This window comes from Mytilus californianus, unplaced genomic scaffold (genome assembly GCF_021869535.1).
Source record: "Mytilus californianus isolate M0D057914Y unplaced genomic scaffold, xbMytCali1.0.p SCAF_4, whole genome shotgun sequence".
Taxonomy (NCBI): domain Eukaryota; kingdom Metazoa; phylum Mollusca; class Bivalvia; order Mytilida; family Mytilidae; genus Mytilus; species Mytilus californianus.
The window spans coordinates 1,231,615-1,251,371 of NW_026262690.1; the positions used below are offsets into that span (position 1 = coordinate 1,231,615).

The window sequence follows — 19,757 nt, forward strand, 5'->3', positions numbered from 1 at the left end:
GTTTGAGCAGGAGATATAAAGACAACAGAAGGAAGGTTTGGTTTGCTATTAATGACAGTTACAGTAGTTTATCTGTCTAAGTAAGAGCAGGAGATATAAAGATAACAGAGGGAAGGTTTAGTTTGCTGTTAATGACAGTTACAGTAGTTCATCTGTCTAAGTTTGATCAGGAGATATAAAGACAACAGAGGGAAGGTTTGGTTTGCTGTTAATGATAGTTACAGTAGTTTATCTGTCTAAGTTTGAGCAGGAGATATAAAGACAACAGAGGATAGGTTTGGTTTGCTGTTTATGATAGTTACAGTAGTTTATCTGTCTAAGTTTGAGCAGGAGATATAAAGACAACTGAGGGAAGGGTTGGTATGCTGTTAATGGTAGTTACAGTAGTTCATCTGTCTAAGTTTGAGCAGGCGATATAAAGACAACAGAGGGAAGGTTTGGTTTGCTGTTAATTGCAATACGATCGAAATTCAGACATTGATGAAGTGTCTGTTCTGATTTACCCGCATTTGCACTGTAGGAGATTCAAAGTTTGTGTGGTTTTGCAGGTTAGTTTGCATAGCATGACGTATATTGTCCATCTGGAGTAACTTCTATAATGTCTTGGTCTACAGTATTGTTATCAGGTACATGTGAGACGTCGTTTTTGTCTTGCCTATGCGAGACATAGGTATTACTATCCGGCGGCGGCAGCGGCGTAAACTATTTGTATAAAGCTTTATATTTCAGAAGGTTGACCTGGATGCTTCATATCTTGTATGCAGATACCTTATGTTTCGAAGTTTCCGTCTGTCATATGTCCAATGTCCTTGGCCTCATTTTCATGGTTCAACAACTGCTTGAAAAATAATTTGAGTTTTTTTTGTCATGTGATTTTCTCACTTATTATGAGTAATAGGATAACCATATTTGGTATATGGGTTCCTTGCAACGCCTACATTTCCATCAGGCAGGGTTCACCTGACCTCGACCTCATTTCATGGACCAGTGATCAAGGTCAAAGTTACGCGATAAGGTCTGTTTCTCAAATACTATAAGCAGCAGGTCAACTATATGTGGTGTATGGAATGACTGTAATAGGCACATGTAAGTCTGGCAGGTTTCATTTGACCTTGACCTCATTTTCATGGTTCATTGGTCAATGTTAAGTTTTTGTGTTTTGGTCTGTTTATATTTATATAGCGATGGGTATCAAGGTTGAAATTTTTAAAGTCCCCAGAAATAATACAAAGCTGATTTTCAAAGAGATCTAAAATTTCTGTTAATTTGTCATAGAAGCAGGGAGTATCAACATTTGGCCCATAAACATTTATCAGAGTAAATCTCTTGTCTTCAATATTAAGATCCAATCCCACCAGATTGCAATCCCCATCTTTTTTTAACTTTATGTATTTTATAGTCAAAATTATTTTTAAACAGAATAGCAACTCCTCGTTTATTTGAAGCAAATTAATGAAAAACACAATGGCCTTTCCATTGTTTTTTTTATATCAAAACTCAATCTTGTTCTGCAAAGTGTGTATCCTGGAGACAATATATGTTTAAATCTTTCGAATGGAGATAATCAAAAATATCTCCCTGTTTTCCTTCATGTGAAGTCCTTGACAATTATAGGACATGTTTTTTCACTCCATCATGATATTTGTTCTTCAACTCTGAAGTATGATATTTGTAAAAACAAAGAAAAAAATAGTGCATGCGAGACATCAGGACTGCTTTCATAATATTTTACTTCCTAAAAAAATATATCATATATGTGCCAAATACCAGAAAACCATGTTTTATGATAAATATATACATAAAATATACAAAAACAAAAGAAAATGAAACACATTTAAAACATATAATATGAAACTAAGAAATGCAGATTTACATTTGTGTTCTAGGGGAGATAACTCTTCTTTTTAAGATAAAATTTAGGCCAGACTAAGTTTTGTACTGATCTGAATAATAATCTGTACTTCATCTCAATATTTAAACACCATTTCTTACAGACGTATAGTTAATGAATTAGATTTATACATAAAATAATGAAAACAATGATTTAGACAAAAGAGAAGAGATCACACAAGAAGCACCTTACCACAAAATGTCCATTGTTTTGTGATTCCTTATCTGATCTGGTCAAGTTTGTCTTATGTTTATATAACATCACTACAACATATGAGGTGTCACTTTGCATCTCTAGATTTAAGTAGGCATACGCAATTTGCTTATTAACTATAAATGAGATCAAAAACTAAATATTCATTGATAATTTTATAGTTTATCTATAGGACTCTGATTCAGAACATTTCCAAAATCGAACAATTTTTATTGCTTTAGCACAGTTTAACATTACAATTAAAATGGAAAACAGAAATAATCAAATGTATTGGATACAAGTCTACAACAATCACTTACACCCGACTCTTCGAATTAAAAAAAAAAAAAAAAAAAAACGAACGACACAACATCTACCAAGTATCAGGTTTTCTGAATATTGATTCTGTAAAATATTATTTGCAAGCCACAATTCAACAGTTTTTGAGGAATGGGCGCAATGAAAATGAGGCGAAATATACCAAAGAGATAGTCGAAAACAAACTGACAATGCAATGAAGAGTTTTTATAGGATGTCGAGTGGCAAACATTTTAATTTTCATATAATCTGAGAATCGATTTATCTGATTCTTTTTGTGTGTTTTTCGTGATACAATGAATAGCTTTTTATGTTTAACCAGCGAATCCGAAGAGAACCTGCTAACCTCGGATCAGATTTATCAACGTCGGGTCAACCTTTATGACGTCCCTTTTAAGCCATCTTAGTTCTGGTCACGCATATTTGATGTCACAAAGCCGTTATATGCAATAGTGAGAAGTGCTTAGTAGAACGATATAGGCACTGGAAGACCGATTAAAAAAGGCTCTTTATGCTTGGCATATTCGTAGTGGTACATACGTGTATATAAAAATCAGAAGATAGATGAGGTATGATTGTCAATGAGACAACTATCCCCCAAAGTTCAAATAAAGTGGATGTAAGCAATTATAGCCAACCGTACGTTGGGACAGGCACATAAAAAATGTGGCGGGGTTAAACTTGCATGTTTGTGAGCACTCAACCCTCCCCCTAACCTGGGACAGTGGTGTAACAGTACAACATAGTCTTATTTGTAGCAACTTTATATCCTTTCTTATCATATTATAAAACATAACGAAACGGTAGTAACATATCTCAACATCATAGTTAATTTGTTTCTATTCACAAACGGCAGTAAAATATTTCAACCTCATTGTTGATTTATTTCAATTCACACACGGCAGTAAAATATTTCAACCTCATAGTTGATTTGTTTCAATTCACAAACGGCAGTAAAAATATTTCAACATCATAGTTGAATTGTTTCAAAACGGCAGTCAAATATCTCAACAACATAGTTACTGATTTGTTTCAAAACGTCAATCACATATCTCAACATCGATTTGTTACAATTCACATTCAAGTAGTAAGAAATGATATTTTCTATTCTGGGGGATGATAGGGCCTCTCGGGTCCAGGCTCCATTTCAATTTTATTGTTAGTCTCCAGGCTGAAAAAGATGGGCTCCGGGCTCCAACGTAAGTGCTCATGGTTCAGGGATCATTATTGAGTAGGATACATACATAGGCACTGGGATCACAAGGAACTGTGCTATTATACCCTAGTACAATTTACTAGTTTTCCTTGTTGGTTGTGTGTAACGATGACAACGGTTCTCATATTGTCTATTTTTTGCTATGAAATGATCCATGTTATCTGCTGAGTTTTTGTGTCTCATAGAGGTATAATACTCCGAGTTGTTATCCCGTGATTTTTGTGTCTCATAGAGATACTCCGCTTATCTTTGTATTCTTATTCGAAAAGATTTTGGAATTGATAAGAACTAAAAGATAATAATTGTATATTCATATATATACCAAAGATATTTTAAAAGATCAAATGAGAAAAAAAGCCATTATATAGATATAAAAAGTTAAAACAAATAGCGACCTACCTTTTATCAAATGTTACTTACACTTTTATCTCAGGTATTTAAATTTTTAAATTTTTAATGTTTGTTAATCATACTAACCATGCAAACAAAACTTTATAATGATTATTTGCTATTTAAAGAGTTTAAACACATAGTTTTACAATGTACACAATAATGACAATGTCCATACAAGATAAAAATCAATAACAAAAAGCACAAATATTAATTTTATCAACCAACATATTTTCAGATGATAAGTGAACGATAAAATAAACAAAAATACACTCTCACATTTTAAAACATAATTACTAAATACTTATATGGCAACTGTTATATTTTTTGTACACAAGACTATTCAATATCAAGCACGAAGGTTGAAACTGGGGATGAATTCCTACTTTAGCTATTGACCCTTTTGAGTTAACATTTTAGCAACAATACTTCAAATGCATATATCTGAAACAGATTTCGTTTTTCCTTCTACATAAAAGATATATTAGGAGACATTGATGCAGCAAACAGCACTCACATTAAAGACCAAAGAAAATTATAATTATGTATTTTTTTGTTATTATCTTAAATGTGGAGGGTTAATTAGTCCTGAGCGCTCGCAAACGTGTTTAACACCAGTCTCAATCCAGGCGCCTGTTAACCAGGTATAGTTGTTTGTTGCTGTCTTATTTGTTTTGTGTTTATTGTTTTATTATAAAAAGTAAAATAACAAAAATACCGAACTTAGCTATATGGTATGGATTTTGCTCATTGTTGAAGCACTGTACGGTGACCTATAAATTCTCACTTTCACTTCTTTGTTCTCTGGTGGATAGTTGTCTCGTTGGTTATCAAACCACGTATCCTTATTTTTTATGTAATGCGTTTGACTTTATTTTCTTCTGATTGATGCGGGTAGCTTTGGAATATCATACTTGCTTAATTGCATAATTTTGTATTATAAAAGTAGCCAATACGAAAAGAAATTCGCACGATACAATAAAGTATTTAACATTTACTACAATATACTAGTTTCTGCATTATTATAATACAATATCTTTCAAATATATCTTTAATCGTTGGTCGATTGTATTAATCTGGCTTTTGAAGCTGGTCTAATTCTTTGCGGTGAAAAAAAGGGGGACGTTGCACTGTCTTCCATTATGATCAATGTATCTATATCTATCGCACCTCGGGTAAATAGTGACGTTGTGATTGGTTTAACGCCGTCACGTGGTGACCCCCTATGGATCCGTATGGGGTCAGTAAATTTCATATGGGGTTCATGACGTCACGTTTACTATTAATGGTGACGTCATCTATATATTAATGTTGTTGTGTTTCATTGTTTTTTTTTCTACAAAACTCGTCAGTAAAAGTCCTGTGTGCGATAAATTCACTACTGATTCCCTACGGATCCATAGAGGGTTAGTAAAATCCATAGAAGATTCGGCCTTCTGCCTCACCCCTATGGATTTTATTAACCCTCTGTGGATCAGTAGGGGATCAGTAGCAAACCATATAACTTGATATAATATCCGTTTCCAAAACCTTGAAATCACAAAATAATAGATAGTTTCTTCTTCAAACTATCTTTACCAAGGTGTCGCAATGTATTTAACAATTTAGTTTGTACTAACATGAGCAACCCGACGGGTGCCACATGTAGAGCAGGATCTGCTTACCCTTCCGGAGCACCTGAGATCACCCCCGGTTTTTGGTGGGGTTCGTGTTGCTTAGTCTTTGCTTTTCTATGTTGTGTTTTGTGTACTATTGTGTGTCTGTTTGTCTTTTTCTTTTTTAGCCATAATGATGGCGTTGTCAGTTTGTTTTAGATTTATGAGTTTGAATGTCCGTCTGGTATCTTTCGCCCCTCTTTTATAAGAATTTGAGGAGGAATTTGTTCTTAATTCTTCAATTACAGTCTTTGTGAGAAAACATACCTGTCCCCATGTTAGCATACAAATAAACGCAAGTTTCATGCCTTGCGAGTTCACGTCTACGAAGAGTATGTGCTTGTTCTTCCTAGCGACAGACCATCTACTTTCCAGCAGACCAAAATATCGTTAAAGTTAACAACTAACGTCACGGTTCCCAAATTGCACCGAGTACCCAAATTGCACCTATTCAACATAAACAGCCGAGAAATTCTTAAAAGTTTTCTTTGGGACTAAACAATTTGTATTTTAGTTATTTGACATTATAAACGTCTTACAAAATAGGTGACTATATTCAAGTATACACTAAACGTTCACAGTTTATATCAACAGATGAAGCTTTCACTATGTCATCTGCCAGGTAAAACATTTCGATGAAGACCGTAAGTTAAGCATACCAAATACCAAATATTTTTACTGACGTAGTCAGTAATAATTTTGGTTTGTGACCTATTTATAAAGGACGCTTCACTATGGTAACGGCATGATCTTAACTCTGAAATAACGCACGAAATGACGGAATTGAACAAACACCAACAAAAAAAAAAAGGTATATGCTACAATAAAAGGATAACATTACGAACATAAAATCAAACTTAAAAAATGAAATTATCCAGATAAATAAAAATTAATACACGAGTAAGTAAATATCACTACCAGGTCAATTAAGCTCGTGTGCTATAAATATATCTTATCGACTGAAACTTTCTACAGTTCAAGGCGCGATAATAATTTCAAAAAGACAAAATATTACACTTAGAATAAAGAATGTCAAAATACATATATCACAAATGTAATTACGTGTCAATAGCTGTATTATATAGAAAAAAGTTAAAATAACAAAAATACCGAACTCCAAGGAAAATTCGTCCTACCATCACCAATATACACACCGAAATATGTTGTATCTCTAATGGTTTCTTGACATATAGTTATAATTGACATTTCTTCATGGATCTAAACTGTTTCAAGTTTGTTATTCATTACAGATTGTAACCTACTAATATCTAATGACTATGTCTATTTCACAGCTATATGTACTTATATTTAATATTTAGAGAAAAGCGCATATACTCAACTTTTAGAATTGTTAGCCTTTTTGCCGTCAAAATGTGTGCAATTTGTTTTTTTTTTAACTATGATGAACAAACCTGATAAAGATTCATGGTTTGTTTTAAGTTCTATGCTCACATCTGTTGACTTTAAATCGTATGATTTTGTAAAGCTTCAATTTTTCAACAAACGGGATTTCTCGTTTTTCATATAGATTAGACCGTTGGTTTTCCTGTTTGAATGGTTTTACACTAGTCATTTTGGGGCCCTTTATAGCTTGCTGTTCGGTGTGAGCCAAGGCTCCGTGTTGAAGACCGTACTTTGGCCTGTAATGGTTTACTTTTACAAAGTGGGACTTGGATGGAGAGTTGTCTCATTGGCACTCATACCAAATCTTCTTATATCTATGAACGGTATAGAATCCATTTCCTTGTTTTGTAAACGAAGATATGTCTTTTTCAGCCAAAATTTTGTTCAAAACGATTTTGTTTTTACTATTACCAATAAGTCTAAATATATGAAACATACATGATGCTGTATGAAATGAGTATGTAATTTATAAAAAGTGAAATAACAAAAATACCGAACTCCAAGAAAAATTCAAAACAGATAGTCCTTTATCAAATGGCAAAACCAAAAGCTAAAACAAATGGAAAACAACTATCATATTCCTGACTTGGTGCAAACATTATGTTTGTGGACATGTTTGTGACTATAATGTACACTGTAAATGTCTTTAAAAAGTTTAATATATTGTACTGTAAACTATTTTATATTTAAGTAAAGCGATAATTTTCGAAAGTTTATAAATATTTAAAAAAAATCTAATTAAATGTTTCGTGGAAGGGCAGATTAAAAATTTTCAGATGTTGAGGACTATATGTAGCTACTTACCCTAGATAACACACACAAAAAATGAAGTTTTTTTGAAGTTATGCATTTTTAAGATCCACTTGTAAAGTCTGCCGTCAAATACTTTTAGTAAAAAATTGTTAATCGAACACACCTACTTTGTTGTTATGACTCATTAGAAAGGTATTTCATTTGACTCATATATTTCATTTTTTAGTACTGTAAATTTTTAGTGTTATCATATCAACCTATATCTTAAATATATAAAAATAATAGAGTATGAAGCGAGATGATGTATCAAATAATTTTCTTTATACGTTTTCAAGACAGAATAGTCAACTCAAATACGCCTGAACATGAAAGGTGTACTCGACTTTCCTTTTCCGATGAAATTATTACCCATTTTTGGGATTTTTTCCAAAAAACTCTCGCCGGGACAAGATGCAAATCGTGAATTTTCAGATTAAAGATAACGTTAGCCTCAGAAGTGGTCACAATTTTGCTGTTGTCTTAACTGTAAATTTGGTGTTTATTTCAGAAATTTTAAACATATTGATAAGTCGGAGAACAATATTTGATTCAGCATTTATGAAGCTTGTAGGAGATATCAAATTTAAAAAAAGAATAACGTTTTTATACGTTAAGATAGACGTTTTTATTAGTTAAGAAATTTTGTTTATTTATGACTCCATTTTGTTTCTATACAAGAAAAGCCTTGAATTTTGATTATACAAATTTACATAAAAATGAAGATTTTAATCGACTTGTCAGTATTTAAAACTTAAACGGGAAGTAAATGAGGGGTAAAACTAAATTAACCCCCTTTTTTTGACGATCAATGCATTTGAATGGGGACATATAGTTGGACCCCCCCCTCCTCCCCCCTTTATCCTCGGTTAGGAACCCCCTTTTATAAATGGCTGGATCCGCCCCTGAAATGTGTTCGTATAATCTTTTTGAAAATATATAAGTATCCTGTCAACGTTTCCTGGCGTTATTCGACGTTCGGAATGTGCCAATATTACCATGTCGTATAGGACGGAAATGTTTGTGTGCTAACTTACATAAATGTATTAATAACAGACAAATAGACAATAACTGATTGTAAAGTACCTTTTTAAAGTCGATCGAATGTTTAAGATGTGCATAGCTCAGATAATTAAGCATCATCATCATCATCATTATCGACATCTGTCATGTGTGTATTGATAGAATGACACTGGTCTGATGCTTGACATTGACAAAGTTCAGTACAAGTTATCTCCAAAACGTACAACCCTTACTGCACACTGATTTTCCTTTGCATATGCACATCAAACCTTGAAGGAAGTCAGATGATATTTGACCTTCAAAGAAGACCGGTTCAAGACCAAACTTTCCTTCTTTACAACCAAATTTAGTTTAATTGAGGTTTGGAGCTGGTATGTAAGTATCTGCTAGTAGTCCTTTGTTAATTTATGTTGATTATTGTCATTTTACTTAGTTTCTTCTGTTACCTTTCTAACATCGGACTTGGACTTCTTTTGAACTGAATTTTACTCTGCGTATTTATGTGTGTTTGTTTATTATACATTGGCTAGAGGTATAGGGGGAGGGATGAGATCTCACAAAACATGTTTATCCCCACCGCATTTTTGCGCCTGTCCCAAGTCAGGAGCCTCTGGCCTTTGTTAGTCTTGTATGTATTTTTAGTTCATTTATATGTTTTGTAGTTTAGTGTGACGTCCATTTTGCTGAACTAGTACATATTTTTGTTTAAGGGCCAGATGAAGCCCGCCTCGCGATGCAGGATTTTTCTCGCTGTGTTGAAGACCCATTGGTGGCCTTGGGCTGTTTTCTGCTCTTTGGTCGGGTTGTTGTCTCTTTGACGCATTCCCCGTTTCCATTTTCAATTTCAAATAGTATTGTAGAAGCGACCCAATAACCGGCTTGGCTTTATGCGCATTCACCAGACTTTTCAAAAGAGATCTCAACAACCCTTGTTTAAATGATTCTTCTCAAGGCGGAAATTGGACTTAGTTGGAACCTTTACAGGTGGCAAATTTCACACCGAGCCTGTTAAGATTTTTATGGCAACGTTTAGACTTTTTCTTCGCATCATACCGCCTGGGGTGTTGATACCCTCGGGAGTAACAGTCCACCAGCAGAAGTATCGACCCAGTGGTAATAATAACATTAAGGGTACTAACTTTACTGCACCAGATGCGTTAGATACGGAACTGCTAAATACTAAGTTACTAATACCTGGCTTTGTTGTAGTTGTATTATAATTGAATCGCCGTAATAATTCTGCATGCTATTTTGCAATGTATCCGTTGTGTATTTGTCAGCATGCTCCTTGTGAGGCAAGGCACGCAAAATTTTAAAGTAATGTCGACATGAAGGCCTTGTGCTTTTAAAACCTAATTAGATAAGAATTTATTTCTGATATCAAATTCACAAATTCAGTATTCTGGTTTAAAGATTTGCTTTCTGATTTCATTTTTTGGGTGTTTTCAGTGGATACTTAATAAGTTAAACAGGGCGAATGATAACGTGCATTTTTATAAAACAAAAATATGTAAAACCGTTTAATCAATTTCGTGATTTATTTCTGGCTGCCTCTGGGATATTTTTGTGTCTTGTGTCGTTTCTGTTGGTCTTACAAAATATGCAGGTATACCAGTCAGATCGGGTTGTTGTTTTAGATATGCTTACAACCGTTTCCATTTATTCTTGTTTATAACGAGTAAGACTGTGTTTCCTAGTGTATAATTTATGGTATTTACCTTTTCCTCCCGAAATAATATGATTGACAGAAAAAAAATCTGTATCAATCTTAAATATCTCATACTGATGTACTTCAGTAGCTTCAATAATACTCACTTTGCCATTGTCAGTGAAAATGTAGAATTTTGCCGGACTTTGACAAACAATACACTTCTGTCAATTTAATAAAAGATGTTTTGATTCACTTGGCGCTAGTTGGAGCAAGTTTCAAAGGACAAATGAACTGTGGCACTTTCCGGAAATTTTTGACAAAAGATCCGGAATATTTTTTAAACGCAAACAACACAATGTAAACAATGTAAACAATGCTAGAAAACAATGATAACCTCTCTTGTTGTTTTAAATAGCAAAAGCAATGAAATTAACAAAAGACCTATTTAGGCAATGTGTAAAGACCACTAAAAGTAATTTATAATAAACAATTTTAATGCGAAAGGCAAATAGGATTTTGGCCTCAGAGTGATAGAACTAATCGGGTTGAGAATTAAATGAAAATAAAAGTTTCGGACCACAATTCCGAATTTAAATGCATCCTGTGACAGATTGGTGTGTCTTATTCAAGTTATAAATTTCTCCCAAAATAGAATTAAATATGATTCAAACGGAAGTGTTATTGTATCAACTGTGTTTCAAATTGTATTTATATGCAAAATGAATACAAATTAAAAACCAATTGTTCAGAGAAAAATTGAAGGTCTTTCCACATCAATTATCTAAATAATTGATAAGAAGATACTTCCGGTTTACTCAAAGTTACTTTTGGCGTCCAATCATAGGTTTCTTCATACTGATTCAATAAATATATGGTTTCTACATACTTATGTTTGAAATAAGGGAGGTAATTGCCAACTTCCAGTTTAGAAATTTCACTTCTGGTCTCAAATGATAGCTGTATTTACACTGATTCGAAAAAATATATGGTTTATATATACTTTTGCCTGTAAAAAGGGAGAAAATTGGCTACTTCTGGTTTAGAAAATGTCACTTCCGGTCTCATATGATAGCTTTACTTACACTGATTCCAAAAATATATAGTTTGCATATACTTATGTCTGTTATAAGGGAGATAATTTGATACTTCCGGTTATAGAATGTCACTTCCGGTCTCAAATGATAGGTTTATGTATGCTCATTTAAAAATATATGGTTTCTAGGTACTTTTCCATGAAATTAGCGCAAAAATGACTACTTCCGGTTCACTTCCGCTTGACATTATTTAAGGTCATATGTCACTTAAAACGGAGTTCAGTATTTTTGTGATTTAACTTTTTAACATTTGGCAAATACCTTAGGGCTTTATCATGTACCAATCTGATGTAATAATCATATTACCTTAAAATTAAACATTTCAGGGGCAATAACTCCTATAAGATGTCATGGGATTGTTTCAGACCAAATATATCATATCTTCATCACAATAAAGCAAACATTTTGCAATAGTTCTTTTATATATAACTTTAAAAGTGTCAGAGAAAATGCAAAAACAAGCAAAAGTCGAAATTGAGAACATGACCTTGGCCTTTGACCTTTTCTAAGTTAAGACCCAAGGACCTCAAATAAAAAAAGACTCTAGGTGTATACGGCTTATGGTTTATGAGTTACAAAATCATAACGACAAATTTATTTGGTAAAGGTAGATAACTCCTACAAAATTTCACCGGATCGCTATGATCCAAATCAGCCAAAAAATTTCTGAGGATGTAACAAACAAATATGAAGAAGAATTTTGTCGTTATCTTTTTGGTTACAGAGGAGATACACTCACAAGAAAAACTGTGTTTGGGGAGATAACTCTTACATTGAAAAGAATTCGGCTAAAATGGGTGAGTTTCAAAAGCGCAATAACTGCTAAGCGACATCTTGCGAAACAAACTTATATCGCAAGAAAAGGGTTTGGCGGAAGAAAAAAAAAATTTATAATAATAATTAAAAACAAATTGTTCAGAGAACAATTGTAGTTCTTTCTACATCAATTTTCTAAATAATTGATAAGAAACTACTTCCGGTTTACTCAAAGTGACTTTTGGCGTCCAATCATAGGTTTCTTCATACTGATTCAATAAATATATAGTTTCTATATACTTTTGCCTAAAATAAGGGAGATAATTGCCAACTTCCGGGTTAGAAAATTTCACTTCCGATCTCATATGATAGCTGTATTTACACTGATTCCAAAAATATATGGTTTACATATACTTTTGCCTGTTAAAAGGGAAAACATGAACACTTCTGGTTTAGAAAATGTCACTTCCGGTCTCATATGATAGCTTTATTCACACTGATTCTAAAAATATATAGTTTGATTATACTTATAAAAAAGAAGATGTGGTATGATTGCCAATGAGACAACTCTTTACAAGAGACCAAATTACACAGAAATTAACAACTATAGGTCACCGTACGGCCTTCAACAATGAGCAAAGCCCACAACCGCATAGTCAGCTATAAAAGGCCCCGAAATGACAAATGTAAAAAATTTCAAACGAGAAAAATAATGGCCTAATTAATGTACAAAAAAATGAACGAAAAACAAATATGTAACACAGCAACAAACGACAACCACTGAATTACAGGCTCCTGACTTGGGACAGGCACATACATACAGAATGTGGCGGGGTTAAACATGTTAGCGGGACCCCAACCCTCCCCTAACCTGGGACAGAGGTGTAACAGTACAACATAAGAACGAACTATAAAAATCTGTTGAAAAAGGCTTAACTCATCAGATGGATACAAATAGAAATACATCTAACAAACACACAGACTGGACGTGGCCGGGTACTTGTACATCCCAACAATAAAAAGACACTAAGTACAGATCTGAGAGTACTCGCAGTTACTGACAGCTAGTTCAAAGCCAATAACATCTAATAAAAAAAATCATGCATCTAAGACTTATGCCTGTAATAAAGGAGATAATTTGCTACTTTCGGTTATAGAATGTCACTTCTGGTCTCAAATGATAGGTTTATGTATGCCCATTTAAAAAATATATGGTTTCTAGGTATTTTCCATGAAATTAGTACACAAATGACTACTTCCGGTTCATTCAAGGTCACTTCTGGTTAACATTTTTCAAGGTCATATGTCACCCGACATTTTGCAAAAGACCTTATGGCTTTAGGTTTGGCATGCCACAAAACCAGGTTCAACCCACCATTTTTTTCTTGAAATGTCCTGCACCAAGTCAGGAATGGCCATTGTTATATTATAGTTCGTTTCTGTGTGTGTTACATTTTAATGTTGTGTTTTTGTTGTGTCGTTGTTCTCCTCTTATATTTGATGCGTTTCCCTCAGTTTTAGTTTGTAACCCGGATTTGTTTTTATGTCTATCGATTTATGAGTTTCGAACAGCGGTATACTACTCTTGCCTTTATTCATCATGTACCAATCTGAAGAAATAATCAATTTTACCTTAAAATAAAACATTTCAGGGGCAATAACTCCAATAAGATGTCACTGGATTGTCTCAAACCAAATGTATCATATCTTCATCACAATATAACAAACATTTTGCACTTGTTCTTTTATATATAATGTTAAAAATATCGGAGAAAATGCAAAAACAAGCAAAAGACAAAATTCAGAACATGACCTTCACCTTTGACCTTGACCTCATTTTCTAAGTTAGGATCCAAGGACCTCAAATAAAAAGACTATAGGTTCATACGGCTTACGGTTTACGACAAATTTATTGAATAAAGGAAGATAACTCCTTTAAAATTTCACCGGATTGCTTCGATCCAAATCAGCTCAAAATTCCTTAGGATGTAACGAACAAATATAAAAAAGAATTTTGTCGTTATCTTTTTTGGTTACGGAGGAGATACACTAACAAGAAAAAAACAGTGTTTGGGGAGATAACTCTTACAATAACAAGTCTTCGCCTGAACAAGATGAGTTTTAAAAACACAATAACTGTTCGATATAATATCCAAAATATCTAAGCGACATCTTGCGAAACAACTTTATACTGCAAGAAAAGGGTTTGGCGGAAGAAAAAAAAAAATAATAATCAGAACAAATACAATAGGTCTTTCCACATAAAAGTGGAAAGACTTAATAATAATCAGAACAAATACAATAGGTCTTTCCACAGAAAAGTGGAAAGACCTAATAATCAGAACAAATACAATAGGTCTTTCACAGAAAAGTGGAAAGACCTAATAATCAGAACAAATACAATAGGTCTTTCCACAGAAAAGTGGAAAGACCTAATGAAGCGAATGATTATTGCCTTATCATAAATGGAAACAGGTAGATGTGGTGTTAACAACAACTTCTGAAATATAAACGTTCACAAAATTTTATTGGTAAACATATGAAAACAAAATTATTGTCGCTTTTTATCATTAATGTTTTATTCTTACATTTGCATGTTCAAATATAGCCTGTATGTGGTGATTCGTAGTAAAAATAATCATTTTAGTAAATCAGCGATTTAGTTTTATAAACTGCATAACGCTAAAAAAGGCAATTTTTACGGATATTAGACCCTACGATTTCATACGGCATGTTTAAGAAATAAGTTTATTATGCATTCTTTCATTTAAAAACATTTCCAGGTGTGTGTTCTTTGGGTGCATTAAACTCCTTAACTAAGCGTCTTTATAGATTTCGCCACTTCACTATAAAGAGTTTCATTTCTTTTGTTCAATTTCAACTGGGTTCCCGCCTGTTAAAAAACTTTTATCACGTCTGTTAAGAATTATACAGTTAGACATTTATCAGTGAATATAAATGTGTGGATCCTAAAATATCATTTTCACTCTATATGCCATACATTTCTAATGTAAAATGATAAAGAAACAGACGAAAAAATTATGATTTTGGAATAAAAAAATTAATAATATATCAAATGGATTGTTTTAATAAACTTGTGATATAGGTAAGAGATGCAGACGGATTTATATCGCACATACAGTGATCAAGGTGTGAAGTAAATATTAAGAATATTTCACGAACATAGCGTGCATGAGATATAAAAGCAGCAGTAAAGTTTTGTTTTTAGAAAAATATACCCTTTAACATAACCATTAATGTTGTATAACTTTAAATAATCAGGAATCTGATGTTCAGTAGTTGTCGTTTGTTGATGTGGTTCATAAGTGTTTCTCGTTTCTCGTTTTTATATAGATTAGGCCGTTGTTTTTCCCGTTTTAATGGTTTTACACTAGTAATTTTTGGGGCCCTTTATAGCTTGCTGTTTGGTGTGAGCCAAGACTCCGTGTTGAAGACCGTACTTTGACCTATAATGGTTTACTTTTATAAATTTTGACTTGGATGGAGAGTTGTCTCATTGGCACTCATACCACATCTTCTTATATCTATTTGTTATTTAGTTTGCTGATATTATGTTAAATTCCACTATGCTGCCTTCGTTATGTGATTCATGTTTACTCTCGAATAATGATACAATACTTTCATTTTCACTGTAGGGGCGATTCATTTCTATTGTATATGGAGTGCATTTTTACAGTAGGAATCTTTATCATTTTCATCAAATAGAGTGTTAGTTCAGCCGAATCTCTGACAAAGTAAATACAGTCAGAAGGATTTGATAATGCTTACTTTGTGAGTGAAAGTCTAACGAATTACAAAAATGAATTCTGTAAAAATAAGAGCATTTTTTGCTAAAAATATTCAATTCTATTTTTTCAATTATTCATCAGGACATACATGAAGGGTTAAATTTATCCATTCCATTGACATTTCATCATTGAATACATATACCTTGCATAGTAAAGCACATTAACGGCCATCGAAAACTATGCTGAAATTTTGGGTTTCGTTCTATATCTAGTGTACTATACATCACATTCTAATGAAACGTCATTAATGAATGAATCTTGGATAACGAAGAGCGTTCACACAACGACCTACATATCACGCTTGAGTGACTGGTTACGTTTTCACTTCAGTTTATGTTTAAATCTCAGGAGCTATACATCACGTATCGATGCAACTTCATCAGCGCGTATTTCATGGACAAAAAAAGAATACGCAATTTTAAATGTACAATGACATATTGAGAACAGTTTATTGTTACAAGTTTTAATGGTTCTATATCACTGGTATCTCCATCGTACAGTTGATTTTGGACGTTGCTGTGTCGCGAAGTGAAGTTGGTAGATAGAACGTTCAAATATTTTTCTTCAAAGTCTTATGACCGTAACAGTAGGTATAACATGCTTAGGAAAACAAAGTTTACTGCTTCCTGACAGCATTGTTTATTATTTTTATTAAACATGAACACCCATTATTAATTTAAACAACAACAAAAATCACTAAAAACACGGTCACATTTAGTTTCCGAGTCAATATACCATGCTTTCATTGTTAGTTAATTCAAGTTTGTGTTACACAGAATCTTTGTTTCGCGATGTTTTCAAGTAATTTATACACAATAAAATTGAGAATGGAAATGGGGAATGTGTCAAAGAGACAACAACCCGACCATAGAGCAGACAACAGCCGAAGGCCACCAATGGGTCTTCAATGCAGCGAGGAACTCTCGCACCCGAAGGCGTCCTTCAGCTGGCCCCTAAACAAATATGTATACTATTTCAGTGATAATGGACGTATACTAAACTCCAAATTATACACAGGAAACTAAAATTAAAAATGATACAAGACTAACAAAGGCCAGAGGCTCCTGACTTGGGACAGGCGCAAAAATGCGGCGGGGTTAAACATGTTTTTTGAGATCTCAACCCTCCCCCTATACCTCTAGCCAATGTAGAAAAAACAAACGCCGAGTCTATTTAAAATAGTCACAACGAATGAGAAACCCGCTGTTATATTTCATTTATACATGTTTAAAGACCAATCTCCGAATTTCGTCATGTTTCGTTGTCTTTATAGTGTTTTTGCTTAGTACTGTTCATTTCTGTTTATTTTGCATTTTGACAACTCAAAGCCGATCAATATGGTAAAAATATGTATATAACATAATAATACTTTTTGACAACTTTTAAAAGCTTATTTATTCAAGTACTACAATTTTTTCAGGAAAAATCGCCGTAAAAATACGTTGCACTCATGGAATTTCTACTCCCGAATATTTTCGAATCCCTGACACACTAATAGCAAACTTTGACTATGTGTCGCATATCATCATTACCTTCGTGTGACCTTTACTTCAAGATCAAAGTACTAGATTTTAAGAGTTATTTTTGCGAAATTTGTCAAAAACTGGATTGCAACCAGGTGCTCCCGATGAGTGGGCTTCACTTGGTCACACATTAAAGTTTAAAAAATTCAGATGCTTTAATTTTCAATATGAAATGTTAGAAATGTCAAATAGTTAAGTCGCTACAAAAAATATAAGATGGACATTTCAAAGGAGACAACATATTTTTTCTAGATATTTTTAGCAACGAAGGGTAAAGTACTGCAACGAACGGTACAGAATAAACAATTTCATAAACTGATGATTTTTTTAGAAGATCAAAATAATTACAATGAATTAGGTATGTTTGGTATATTCTGGAGGAAGATACGCTAAGTAATCTGAACATATATCAGTTGTTATTTAAAGTTATTTAATGTTTGCATTTTTGAGGCATTTTTAAAATAGTTGTTGTGACAAAGGTTTGTAAACAAACGTGCGTTTATCATTCAATAAGTTCAGTTCGTGTTAAAATTGGAATTCTCTAATTAATATTGATGACTTAACATGCATTCAACATGAATATATTTTTGTATGCAAACTATGTATATCAGAATATTTTTGATGTCATATATCGGCTTCTCTCAGCTTGTTCTTAATCGCTTAAAAACGCACAACGTCCGCTATTAACTGTACGGTGGTTAAACATGTACGATAAGTTTAGATTTTTAAGTTGTAAATATCATCAATATTTAATTCGTCAAATGAATATTGTCAGTTTCTGCATGTCAAATTATCACATAAAACCACAATGAAAATCCATCGCACCTAAAAAAAAAAGGAAAATCAGAAATATCGCACTTACAGTGATAATGCATCGCACCAAATGTCAAATTGAATCGCTTTCAATAACTTTATTCTAGATTATGTTGCTTTAATAATATATTTTAGGACTATAATTATATTACTGTATATTGTAAAGTCATATTCTAATGAATTTGTGTTAAAAAATTCATTCAAATCAATTATTTTGTATTTACAAAACGTAAACAAACACAATTTTCCCCATCATCCTTTATTATACAATAGTAATACTCGCATATGACAGCGAAAATGAACTGGATTTGCACTTTATATACACTGTTTGTGAACAAAAATTCTCTTCGTGAATCATAATGCATTCGTTTTCTGGTAAATCTATTTAAATCAAGTCATAGCTTTTTTTAATAAAGCTGTATTATTACCATAATACAAAAAACATGTCTGAATGACATTGTTATCTAAGGGTTATATAGCTTGTGAATACAAGCACAAAGAGATTAGTTATACAGCAATGCACCACAGAAATGCATTCTTACCATAAATACTGTTACAACTTAATCGCATTACAGGATACACTTTAGTCACGTATACAATGATGTATTTCCGGCATTGCTTATTTTACGGGACTTTTTTGCGTTTAATAAATGATTATTTTTGTCCAGGACGAACACGTTTTTTCCATATGATATATAAAACATGTTACCAAATACATTATAATAACTGAATATAAAATTAGGTAAAAAGATATATAAAATACAATATGTTGCTAATATGATAATTCTTTAGATTGTTTATTAAAATATATTTACTAACGATTAAGAAGAACTTTCATTGAAGTTAAAGCTTAACATATGCAACCAGTGTCAAAGGTCTTTAAATATAATGTATGTATAGATATTTTTTCCACGCAGTACTTTGATTAAATAAAACTGTTTCTCCTCTACATCAGACGGCATTTTGACAAAAAAAGAAAAAAAAAGTAAAGCTTTATTGGACATTTAAACAATATACCCCAAAAGTTTAAAAGGTAAGCTTTATTAGATACAAAATGATATTCTGGTTCAGGACTTTCCGTTGTTAAATTTGTCATTATCTCTTCTATCTGTCTATTTTCAATCAAAAAAAAAAAAAAAAAAAAAAATCGCCAAGGTTCGCTGTCATAAGTCTGTATTAGTCCTTATGATAACTGTAACATTGGCAAGACTTTCCGAAACTGTTTAAAATTTT

The 19,757-nt window shown here is 32.8% G+C and overlaps 1 protein-coding gene across 1 annotated transcript in view; it reads left to right on the top strand.

Annotated features, from left to right (window-relative positions):
* The first annotated feature begins 19,471 nt into the window (after nucleotides 1-19,471).
* Nucleotides 19,472-19,757, top strand: part of LOC127737262 (CD109 antigen-like) — a 67,410-nt gene continuing 67,124 nt past the window's right edge. The window contains exon 1 of the mRNA XM_052247818.1: nucleotides 19,472-19,557. The gene's annotated coding sequence lies outside the window, so the exon portion shown is untranslated. The remainder of the gene's footprint in view (nucleotides 19,558-19,757) is intronic.